Source organism: Lissotriton vulgaris, chromosome 4_1 (genome assembly GCF_964263255.1).
Source record: "Lissotriton vulgaris chromosome 4_1, aLisVul1.2, whole genome shotgun sequence".
In the NCBI taxonomy this organism is placed as follows: domain Eukaryota; kingdom Metazoa; phylum Chordata; class Amphibia; order Caudata; family Salamandridae; genus Lissotriton; species Lissotriton vulgaris.
Window position 1 is genome coordinate 1,387,521,210 of NC_141691.1, and position 12,922 is coordinate 1,387,534,131.

General features: G+C 40.0%; 1 protein-coding gene across 1 annotated transcript in view; it reads right to left on the reverse strand.

Moving 5' to 3' along the window:
* The window catches only part of ESCO1 (establishment of sister chromatid cohesion N-acetyltransferase 1), a 431,983-nt gene that overhangs the window by 180,437 nt on the left and 238,624 nt on the right, over positions 1-12,922 (reverse strand). The gene's annotated exons all lie outside the window — the stretch shown is intronic.

Genomic DNA, 12,922 nt, shown 5'->3' on the forward strand with positions numbered 1-12,922 from the left:
CTTTCATTCTTGACAGGCATTCCAATATAAACACATTTACTAATGGTGCAAATGTAACAATTTAAGGCAATTTGTAATGTTCCCAGACTTGTATCTACTTATATGCAAATACACGTACAAGCACAAAAGTAAGATGAATGATTGATTACTTTGAAAACCAAAAGTACTAAAAAAAGCATCATGAAAAAAGTTTTGACTGATACACTATTGAACAACTTTAAGACGTTATTTCGAAAAATGTGTTTGACAAAGGCCAATATATAAAAAAAAATTTATAATAATATAATAATGGAGAATCAATGTAAAACTATTATGGGCAAGAGAAGAATAAAAAGAAATTAGTGGCCGGATTCTTAAAGTATGAAAATTGAAGGAGAAACAAGAGCATGATGAAAATAGAGGATTACGTATTTGCTCTTAAAAGCTAGCTCTTGCATGTTGGCAATTTACATGATGATTTCTTACGAGACAAAATTATTATGATGTGAAAAATAAAGCTGTGTTATGATCTTAGTTTCCATGATGTAATAGGTTAGAATTAGAATGGTTGTGGAGTTCTGGGTTCGGGAGACAGGTTCGGGAGTACGGCAGTTAAGCTGAAGCTACAGACTTTAAGGTTGTGATTTCCTATGCTGCGTGCTTTTACCAATAAAACAGACCACGAGTCTACTTCCAACCTACCAACGTGTGGAGTGTTATTATGAAGACATGACAAGATTTGGCGACGATCGGGATGGCTTTTAAGCACCTTGGCAGCATTGATTCTTATTGGATTTGAAGACCGAGTGCAGTGCTGATAGGAGACGCTTTATTTATTTGAAACGCTTACTGGCAGGTTGTATGGATTTTCTTATTTGGGGAACTATCTGCTCAAATTTTTCTAACCCCACTTTTTAAATTCACCAACTGCCTTGCCTTAAGCGCCAGCGCGAGCCCCTCTGTGGAACTTTCACTCACCTCGCTCTCTTTGCGAACTCCCCTCTCCGGCACTTCAGCGCTCTCAAAGCCTCGTCACTACGCAACCTCTTTGACGTTCAGGGTCACGCATACCTGACCTGACGTGCGTCCATTTTGGAAAAGGCTTTTCTTTGCTTCAACGTTAGCGTGGTGATGCGCACACCTTCAAATGGATTCATTGATTGATTCAATAATTTTAATTTAGCACGGTGAGGCGCACACCACTTACTTTCAATATATATATATTTTTCGGCATTTTGAACATCTTTATGCATTTCTCAGTGATGTGCACACCATATTAAGGTATTTAAAGCCTTCAATCTTTACTCTTAGTATTCTGGTAAAGACTATTTTTATACCCAGTGACACTTCAACATGCAAAACGTCACGTGCCCAGCGCATTTTTTACCTGAACATGGTATTGCTAAAACAAAATGGAAACAATGGTTTAAAGGTTTTGCAAGCTATATTATAGTTTTAGATGGAGCTAAATTTGGACCAGTTAGAAAATTAGCCTTATTGTATAACAGTTTAGGTGCAGAAGGTCAACGTATTTTTGACCATTTACCTGTTTTATCTGCCCGAGTGATTCTGAATGGGATGTACATAAAGAACCAGTCTCAAGACTCAAATTATTATAAAGATGACACCAGTGTTGTGGTGGAAAGACACAAATTTCACGCTAGGCGTCAATTTGAATTTGAGTCAATTGATACATTTTTAACAGAATTGAGAGTATTGATCGCTACCTGTGAATTTGATGGTAACATTGATTCATATTTAAGGGATCAATTAGTTGTAAATTGCTTTAACAATAAGGTACAAGAAAGGCTCCTTTGTTGCAGAAACCCTTCTTTGAAAGAAACTTTAGAGTTAGCTAGAAGAATTGAAAGATCAGCTCTTGCACGGAAAGAGTTGAACAAGAATAGAGTCGAGACTTCAGTTGAACATGTTAATGCTATGTATACTAAACCTCAATTTCAAGCACATAAACCTCAGGAGATTAAAAAGCAATATGCCTGCTTCAAGTGTGGTTCCTTAACACATTTGGCAAATGCTAAAAATTGTCCAGCATTGGGGAAATTATGCACTAACTGCAACAAAGTTGGACATTTTTCACGTATGTGTACGATTCCTCGTAAAGTATCTACTGTTGAACATGTTGAAAATATTCCTGAGGTTAATGTGGGAATTGTTAAAGGTGAAAAAAAATTTGTACTTGCTATTGATTCGGATTTTGATGATGGCGGATCTTTGTGTGACGTCACCATTGGTGAGATTAAGTTACAGGTGACTGTAGATTCAGGTTCACCTGTGACTTTCATCACTGATGAATTATATTATAAGTATTGGCAAAATGTTCCTCTCGAGCAACCTGACATAAGAACTATTGCGTTTGGTGGACACACTATTGAGATGATTGTTTTTTTCACTAGTGATGTAAAGTTCGAGGATAGACAGATCTATACCAAAATATATGTAGCACAGAAAGGTTACAATATTTTAGAATGGAGAGATCAAGGGATATTTGGCATGGTCTTAAGACCTGGCACTGCTTGCCCTATTTCTTTAGTTGACATTCCCAGTCTTAACCCTGATCTCTAAAAACTTTTATTGGATCATCACAAGCTCTTTGAAGAAAGACTTGGTTTGGTACATAATTTTGAACATAAAATCATTCTGAAAAAGGATGCTACACCAGTAATTCATAAAGTAAGGAAGGTTCCTTTATCTATAAGAGATCAATTGAAGCAACATTTGGAGGATTTGTGTAAAGAGAAGGTGATTGAACCTATAAATTCATCTGAATGGATTTCGCCAATTGTCGTAGCCAAGAAAAAAGATACAGGTGACATCAGGCTTTGCATTGACCTGAGATCCCTTAACAAGAACATTTTAATTTACTCTTTTTCCCTTCCAAAAATTCAAGAGATGCTAGCTCGTTTAGGTGGTGCCAACATTTTTTCGTGTATAAACTTGAGATCAGCCTACCATCAAGTGGAACTCAACATAGATTCTCGCCCACTTACAGCATTCAATACACCTTTTGGTGCATTTCAATTTCTAAGGATGCCTTTCGGCTTAGCTTCAGCCGCTTCAGTCTTCCAAAAGTTGATGTATGAACTATTTGGCAACTTTAAAAATGTGTTTGCATATCAGGATGATATCTTGGTATTTTCTAACAGTACCGAAGAACATTTGAAAATTCTGAGTGATGTGTTAAATGTACTTGAAATTCAAGGTTTCACTGTTAAAATAGAAAAATGTAAATTTTTTCTCAATTCTCAATTCTCCATTATCAATTCTCAGTATTGATTATTTAGGGCATCAAATCTCAGGGTCTGGTATAAAACCTAAGTCTGACCTAGTCAAAGCTATTATTGATAGCCCTGCACCTGCTAACAAAGACCAGCTCAGGTCTTTTCTTGGGTTGTGCGAATATTATTCGCGGTTCATTGATAGTTTCTCTTTACAAACAGAACCATTGAGAAAATTACTTAGAAAATGTGAAGCTTTCACATGGGAGGAAGTCCAATCAGTTGCTTTTTCGCATTTAAAAGATCTCATTTTAAAAGCTCCAGCTTTACGTTCCTTTAGGGGGGATGTTCAATCTATAGTTACTGTTGATGCAAGTGGAGTTGGTTTGGGGGCTGTCCTTACACAAGTGGTGGAAGGCAATGAACATACCATAGCTTTTGCTTCTAGATCACTTTCTCAAACTGAAAGAGACTATAGTACAATAGAAAGAGAGGCTTTAGCCTGTGTGTGGGCTAGCAAACATGTTGAGACCTTTCTCTGGGGAAGAAAGTTTATTTTGGTCACTGATCACAAACCTCTTGTTTTCTTTTTATCCAAGAGTGATCATGATAAAGTAAGCCCAAGACTTGTGAGGCTCTTATCCAAAATGTTTGAGTTCAATTTTACCATCAGACACATTCCTGGAGGCAAAAATGCACGAGCTGATTATTTGCCTAGATGTCCTTTATTTACTGAAAACAGTGAATCTATGACACTGAGTGTATGGTAGGTTTAGTTGATGGTTGATGGTTTAGTGGTTTTGGAAGTAGTCATTACTTACTCTGAATGGATCCAATTTTCTATGGAAGATAAACTACAAGGCACCATTAAGGAACACATAGCTAAAGGTTGGCCTGAGGAAAGGAATTTGAATGATGTTTTAAAAGTTTATTGTAAAATCAAAGATGAACTTACCATGGAAGGAGACATTGTTCTTATGGGAAAATTATTGGTTCCTCCTAGTAAACTTAGGTTAAGGCTCATTAATTCTGCTCACCAGGGTCATCTTGGTATGACTGGTACAAAAAAACGTCTTAGATTATTTTACTGGTGGCTTGGAATGGATGTGGAGGTTAAGAATTTTGTTGTAGGAGTTGTTCCATGTCTGACAAATCCTTGAAGGTGCGCAATACACCTCTTAATCCAGTTAGCTTTCCAAATGGTCCTTGGGAGAAATTAGGCATAGATTTCATTGGTCCTATGTATAATCCTCATTATAATTTCAGGTATGCATTGGTAGTCGTTGATTACTTTTCCAAATGGGTTGAGTGCAAATTAATTTCAGAACCTTCCACAGCTGTTGTAGTGCAAATGCTTCGTGATCTTTTCAGGAGTGAAGGTATACCCAAAACATTAGTCTCCGACAACGGAGTTCAGTTTAAATCTCATTGTATTCAAACATTCTTACAAAATATGGGTGTAAAACATTTAACTGTTGCGCTTTATAGTCCTCAGGGAAATGGTAAGGTAGAAAGGGTCAACAAAATGATTAAAGAGACTATTCAACAAGCTTCTTTACAGGGTGAAATAATTCAAGAAGCAGTTCAAGAGAAATTATGGAGTTATCATAATACTCCTCATTCTGTTACAGGTGTTCCACCTTTTATGTTACTTAAAAGACGTCATGGTTCATCAAACCTTAGTCCTATTTGGGTTCTTGAACATACTGATGCTGTCAATGACATTTCTGATTTAAGTCAGGTAAGATCTTCTGTTGAAAATGCACAAAGGAAGATGAAATCATATTATGACTCTAAAAAAAAAAGTAAAGGACATTTCACTTTCTGTCGGGAATTTAGACAAAATTAAGAGACCAGTTGGCAAAAAAGGGCAAAAATCTAAATTTTTTCCACAAACACGGATTGTCAAGGTTTCTAAATATTCTGTGTTAGTAGAGAATGGAAAGTGGTGGAACAAAAGAAATGTGGTTTTATTAAAAAATAAGGATTTTACTAATGCCATTCATGGAAACTGAAGGGTTTTCAAGTAGTTTAAGCCTGTCATTCCCTGATCAATCTCTTTCAACTACTCACTATAGTTGTAATGTTTCCAATACTAATGATGTTATTAACAATGAATCTTTTGATATTTCTATCCCTTTGGAAGGAGGAGGAGGTTTGGATCTTTGTGATAATATTGGGTCCGGTACAAGTGATAATTCTGTTATTATACCCAGAGCAAGCAGTAGAGTTTCTCGTACTCCACATTATCTCAAAGATTATGTTTTACAGTAAGGACATCATTTTTTTATTGTATTTTTCACATTGTAATTTTTCCATATTTTGTTTTATTTTTATTTCGTTTGTTTTAAGAGGGAAGATGTGTTATGATCTTAGTTTCCATGATGTAGTAGGTTAAAATTAGAGTGGTTGTGGGGTTCTGGGTTCGGGAGACAGGTTCGGGAGTACGGCAGTTAAGCTGAAGCTCCGGACTTGAAGGTTGTGATTTCCTATGCTGCGTGCTTTTACCAATAAAGCAGACCACAAGTCTACTTTCAACTTACCAACATGTGGAGTGTTATTATGAAGACATGACAAGCTGGTCAGGCAAGATTGTGGATTCATGGGAACTCAGAGTTGAAGGAAATCACAGCAATTGTGTGTACAGCTGAAGTATCCAGGAAATGTGCTAAAGCTATTGTGTGTGACAAGAATATAAATAGTAACAAGCATTGGAAATGCAATAGGTCTCGCATTAGAAGAGTTGGAGTTATTGGTCTTGTAAATGACATATTTTATTTATTTGTTGGTTTTTAAAATTGCTAAATTGATGGCTTTGTCATTTACAATGCCAATAGTTATAACTTTCGCGAATGTGACACCTATAGCATCTGGAATGCAACATGTTTTGTATTTACGTGACTTAGATGGCAGCTCTGGTCGTTAGGCCACATCTCTAGAGAGCAGGAGAGTGCAGCAGGGGAGAGAAGCACAGCAATGCAATAGGTCTCACATTAGGAAAGTTTGAGCTATTAGTATTGTAAAGGAGACATGTGTTATTTATGTGCTTGTTTTGGAAATGCCAATATTTTTATCTTTCGCAAATGTGACACCTATTGTAACACAATATGTGTTGTGAGGGTGAGTGAGGGTGAGGGTGAGGGGTTGAGGGTGAGGGGTTGAGGGTGAGTGAGGGTGAGGGTGAGGGGTTGAGGGTGAGTGAGGGTGAGTGAGGGTGAGGGGTTAAGGGGGAGGAGTCGAGGGTGAGGGGTTGAGGGTGAGTGAGGGTGAGGGGTTGAGGGTGAGTGAGGGTGAGGGGTTGAGGGTGAGTGAGGGTGAGTGAGGGTGAGGGGTTGAGGGTGAGTGAGGGTGAGTGAGGGTGAGGGTTGAGGGTGAGTGAGGGTGAGTGAGGGTGAGGGGTTGAGGGAGACTAGAGCAAAGAAGCGGGGTGGGGCTACAGGCAGCATAGTTAAGGACTACAGCGCCCGGCAAGCCCTTCGTATCTGTGACGTGGTTACGTCATCCAGACTGTAACTGCGTAGTCAATAAGAGACGGCAATGGGAAGTAAACTAACTGAATGTCCGTCACTCGAAAAAAACGGATACGCTACTGTAGTATGGCGGAAGAAGCTGAACATAATGGCCATATTGAAATGTTTACGTGTTTCGCTATTTTAAAAAAGCGATACACTCAGAAATAAGTTAAACAAAGCAAGGTAATTTTTGTCTAATACATTAAATGTAGATTTATTTTTGGTATTTAAAAAAAAAAAGATGATTCTGTACATACAAGATTAGAAAAAGAAAAAATACATACTTTGAACGAACAGTCGTTGCTTTCATATATTAAACTAATCACAGAACGCTAGCAGAATAATTTTTACAATAAGGCGTTGCCAAAATATATGTGGTATTAAACTACTGGCCTGTCCCTCTGTTCACCCTAACGGGCGAATCTTGTATACCGTACATTTCCTTGACTCAGAGAGCACATACCGACCGTCGCACACGTAAAGGACTCTTTCAATATGTGTTATCAAATGTTATACGGCAAGTAGAAATGCTACGTTTGAAAAACTACCAACATCCAAGTGGAAACGCTTTAAGGGCATAAAGATCGTGGTTTTTATGCTGTTACATACAAAATTATGAAACACAAATATCGGCCGAAATATTTAAAATATTATACTAAATGATGGAAACAGGTAATAAAAACAGATTTATTACATAAAAAGCGGTGTGGAATCTTGCAGTATACGAATATGATCAGTTGATGTGCCATTTACATGACTGAAAGCTACATTCAAACATGGCGGCTTCATTTGACTTCTTACGAATAAGGTCCTCTGCGTGCTAGTCTCATTGTAGGTACATGGCTTTAGTAGGGTAGCGGGGAGAGGGAACAGACGGAGGATAAGGGGAGGGGGGAGGAGAAATGCGACACGGCGGGCAGGGGAGGGGGCGGAGCGGGGGCCTGGAGTGCGGCTGAGGGAACTGATGTGCACGCGCTTTTAAGCTCAATGCGCATGCGCATTGAGCTTAAAAGTCACGGGCACAGCAAGGAATCGCCACGATTCCTTGCAAGTTGGATAAAGAGTGGATAAGCCCCCATAGTCTCGCTTGCTCGATGCGCATGCGCATCGACAGGCGAGACCTAAAAAGGTTGTAAGTACAATAGGGCACAACAAAAATGAAAGCAGGGACGATGCAAGGAAAAAATTAATCTTAACAGGCATTCATCTACCAGAAAAACAGAGATATACAAACCGATAATGATGAGAAGAAATGTTACTGATACTTTTAATTCTGAAAAGGATAGTACTGATTCTGATATGAACAATGATTGTATCCTTGGTACTGAGAACAATACAACAGACGAGTTTGTAGAATCTAACAGTAGATATGCTAATTGTTTTGTCTATGGATTCCCATATATAATCACTGCCATACATATTTAAAAGGCTACATTTGTAGAAATTATAGCAGAAGAATTATTACTTCCAGATGTAACACCAGAATGTTCCAATGGAGATCCCATACCTAAGGTGGGGTTTCTCAGAATTGTATTTGGATTTAAAAACAAGAAAGCGTAAGGTAAATTAAATGTTGTGGAAGAAGGTCCATTGGTACTAGGTAAGAAGGGAGGTGAGCTACTGTCTCCCCGGGCTTGTTTGCTGTGCTATGCGCAATTGTGTATTGCCTGCCACTTGCCGCTTTTATAATTTTGCTCCGTGTTTTAAAGCTGCTCAAAGCCTTGTTTTTTTTTTTAACATTGATGCTGCTACTTCTTTTAAGACAATTATTAACAACAGGGGGTACCCGATAAACCAATAGGCATCTGGGTAAATATAGCTAACTAAAGACAAGGGGATGCCAACGGTATTTTTTTTTAAAAAGAAAGGTTATTTGCAGGGACAGATACTACTAATTATCTATCTCAACACATTCTAAATTGTACTGTATCAATCTATCATCATATTATAACGTTCATCTAGTGGCTATTAACACCAACTGAAAAGAAGGAACACACAAACAATAATTATGATTTGTAACTTTCTTTTAGAAGTCCTTTTTCATTTTATCATCATATGTACAAATCAACTCGTCACACAATATTTAATCTTGTGTGAAAGCACTTTTGAAGATCCATGGAACAAAATTTCTTCTTGTTAACCCTTAATCCATGGGTTGTGTATGAAGCCCAATCTTTTATATACAAGGAAAATACTGGCAATGTCTTTTCTTGGCCTTATTTCCTTTTCGAACACCAAAGTAACAAGGAGCATAAGAAGCAATAATCAGTGTCTTTATGGCTTCTAATAAAAATAATACTCCTAGGGATTATATCCAAGAAATTTCAAAATCAAAGAGGTGTTGAAATTGGTGATAACTGTCAAAACAGTTATCACCAATTTCGACACCTCTTTGATTAAATATTGTGTGACGAGTTGATTTGTACATATGATGATAAAATGAAAAAGGACTTCTAAAAGAAAGTTACAAATCATAATTATTGTTTGTGTGTTCCTTCTTTTCAGTTGGTGTTAATAGCCACTAGATGAACGTTATAACATGATGATAGATTGATACAGTACAATTTAGAATGTGTTGAGATAGATAATTAGTAGTATCTGTCCCTGCAAATAACCTTTCTTTTAAAAAAAATACCGTTGGCATCCCCTTGTCTTTAGTTAACTTCTTTTAAGACTGCATTAGCTTTTGGAGTGACATCGTTTTCCTTTAGAAAAACGGACCTTTCACCTGCACCTTGCTCCAAACAAACACTAGAACTGAGGAGGGACACTTCCTGCTTGGCCGCCATTTTGGAAAGGGTGCACTCTAGCAGCTGGGGGCATGCGCATGTGCGCTGTGTTGGCGCGCCAAAGGCGCGCCTACGGCAAGCCCGTCTGCGCCCGTCAGCGTCGCGGAAGCGGCCAGTGCCAGCCAAGCTGCCCGGTTACCATCACAGGTTCATGCCACTCGCAAGTCTTGGAGTAGGGAGAAACTGGGTTTAATTGGCAAGTCCGTGAATAGGTGTGCTCATGTTTGGAACGGGCTCGAAAATAGAGATAGTATTTGTCCTAATTGTAATTTTAGATTTACTTATATGGAGGGCTTTACCTCCTTACCTAATCTTACTTCTCCCATCCCTTTGGTCGGGCAAAATATTAAAGCTGCCCTGATTAATGTGCGGTCTATGGTAAAGCACGCGTCTGACATTTCGCGCTTTTGGGGCGATAACCAGTTGGGTCTTTTATTTATAACTGAGACCTGGTTAAATGATTGTTCTGCCCCAGATATTACATTGGCTATCCCAATAGGGTTTAAAATTACCAGGGTGGATCGAAAAACAGGGAGATGGGGTGGGGTTGCAGTAGTTTATAAGGAAAGTTGGATTTTTACGCAGGGGAAACTTTCTGATTTCATGGAAGGAGAAGTGTTGCATTTTTCCCTCACTATTTCTCCTCATTTTTTGATGGGTGTAACTCTTATATATCGGTCCCCTAGTTCCTCTCTTAAAATATTGGATGAAGCCATTGTGAATAGAGCTTAGCAATATTCTAATTATTTATTGCTTGGTGATTTTAATATTCATTTAGATTGTGGTGAAGCTCTTGATACATGCACCCTTAATGAGTCTTTGGATCTTGCCCAACTGACACAGTGGATCACCCCCCCCCACTCATAGTGGGGGACACACCATTGATGGGATCTGTTATAATTTTCCATTAACGGTACTGGCCCCTCTCCCGGTCACTTGGTCAGATCATTTTTTAATTCAATTTTCTTGGTCCATTAAGCCTTCCACTTCTGCTACAAATACTCATGTTAGACCTCAGCTTCATATTGAGCCGGCTGCTTTTGGAGAGGTCTTGACCGATACTCGTCCAGATATGTCAGGGGATTTACTGGAAGCAGTTGGCAGACTCAAGAGTTGGTTGACTGGTGCGGTTGTGAACTTCTCTGGTTCTTTAGTTCACAAAAGAGCAAGAAAGTCCCCATCCCAACCTTGGTTTTCTAAGGAATTAAAAGAAAATAAATCTGCTTGTAAAAAGCTAGAACGGGATTGGAGACAGGCCTACTGCCCTGTAGCTAAAATAGCCCTTAGGAAAGCGCAGAACAGTTATTACTCTTTGGTGAAGGTTGCCAAAGGCTATTTTTTCGCGGAGCGTATTGCCCAATTAAAAAACTATTTGAAAGAAAAATTCTCAATTGTTCAGAGCTTCCTAGACCCTCGGGCAGAACAGAGGTCCTTTTTGGGGTCCAATGATTGGTGTGAACAGCTTTCAGCTTTTTTTATTGATACAATTAAAGCCATACAGGACAGCTTTGGCTGGGTTACCCAGCCTCAGGAGACCCAGTTCCATCCTAAAACTGTAATGTCGGGTTTAGTGTGCCCTTCTTTGGCTATATCCTTACCTATTCCGCTATCTGACACCCTGACCATTCTTAAATCGCACAAATCAGGTTCTCCGGCAGACCCCTGTCGGGCTAGGCTACTGGCTGCAGTTGCAGATATAGTTAACCCAGAAATTAACAACATTGTTAACATGTCCCTTCGAACTGCTATGATTCCTCTTAAGTGGAAGCAGGCAAAACGTCTTCCCTTGTTGAGAAAATCCTCACTCAACCCCACAATTCCTGCTAGCTACCGTCCAATCTCGCTCCTCCCGGCTGTGGCGAAGATGTGTGAGAAAGCTGTCCATAAGCAGCTTTCTGAGTTTGTTGAGACCTCGGGCGCCCTCCACCCCGCCCAGTCGTGTTTCAGGGTGTCTCACAGTACTGAGACGGCCTTGGTTGGGATGGCGGAAGCTATTAGGGAGTGCCTTGACGCGGGCGGTAGAGCAGCATTAGTGCTTTTAGATCTCTCCGCCGCGTTCGACACCGTGCCACATCAACAACTTTTGGCACGGTTGTCTCATATCGGCACCTCAGGGCAGGTATGGAAGTGGATTGAATCCTTCCTAGCCAATAGATCACAGCAAGTTTGGCTGCCCCCGTTTTAATCTACTCCTAGAAGTCTGAATACAGGTGTTCCCCAGAGCTCTACATTGAGCCTGCATCTGTTCAATGTTTATATGACGCCCTTGGTCTACTTGGCAGAGGAGCTGGATGCTAAGGTCATAGCTTATGCTGACGACACCCAGCCCCAGCTAATCTTTACATGGAACAAATGGACTCCTCTCCGACCTCTGCAAAGAACTGCCTCGCTGAGGTTGTTAAGTGGCTAGCAAAGGCCCAACTGAAGTGCAATGAGGAGAAATCGGAAGTACTCCTCTATGGTTCTTTCCCCTCGCATTTCTGAGAGGATATTTGGCCGGTGGGCTACCCTTTGCCCAGTTCTTCCGGATGTCCAGCAAAAAATCTGGGGGTTTGGTTTGGGGAAGATCTGAGATTTCGGCCGCAGATCAACAAACTGGCGAGGGTGTGCTTTGGCACACTGAAACGCATAAAGAAGTTTCTGCCTCTTACCTAAAAGGGCTAAGGAAATGGTGACCCGTGCGCTCATTCTGTCAAGATTAGACTATGCCAATACCTTGTACATTGTTCTCCTGGCGTATCAGTTAAAAAAGCTCCAGATTGTCCTGAATGTGACGGCCAGGGCCTTGTTGGGTATGCCGGGTAGATCCAGTGCCAGTCAGAACCTTCGCGAGCTGCATTGGCTCCCGGTGGAGCAGAGAGTACAGTTTAAGGCTCTGACATTAGTCCATGGGGCCCTTTACAAGGTAGGGCCTCAATATCTTAAGAGACGGTTTTCGTTCTAGGAGCCGTCTCGCTGTCTTCGTTCCACAGTAAAATGCCTTGGTGTTGTTCCCAGGTTCCGCCAGACCAGGCTAGGCAGTAGTTCCCTTTCTGTTAAAGCAGCCATGGCTTGGAATGCCCTGCCTCTGGAATTACGAAACATTGAGAGCCTCAGGGTATTTAAAAAACAGTTAAAAACCTTGCTATTTAAGTAATCTTATGTTTGGTTATTTCCTTCCCTTCTCTACCATTTGGCTTTCGTGCCGGGACACTTCTGAGTAGCTGTGCGCGTTATAAGTGGAGGCTAACATAACATAACATAACTTGGTTGGATTGATCAAAGAGCATTGGAGATCATTCCTAATCACAACAGGACAGAGACTGTTTCTTGCGAAGGAGATATGATGGGGAAAGTTTTATTGTCTGAATTTCCTAGTGTGGTTTCAGGTAAATAGGTAGGCTTAAAGGGTTTACTTTTAAGACTG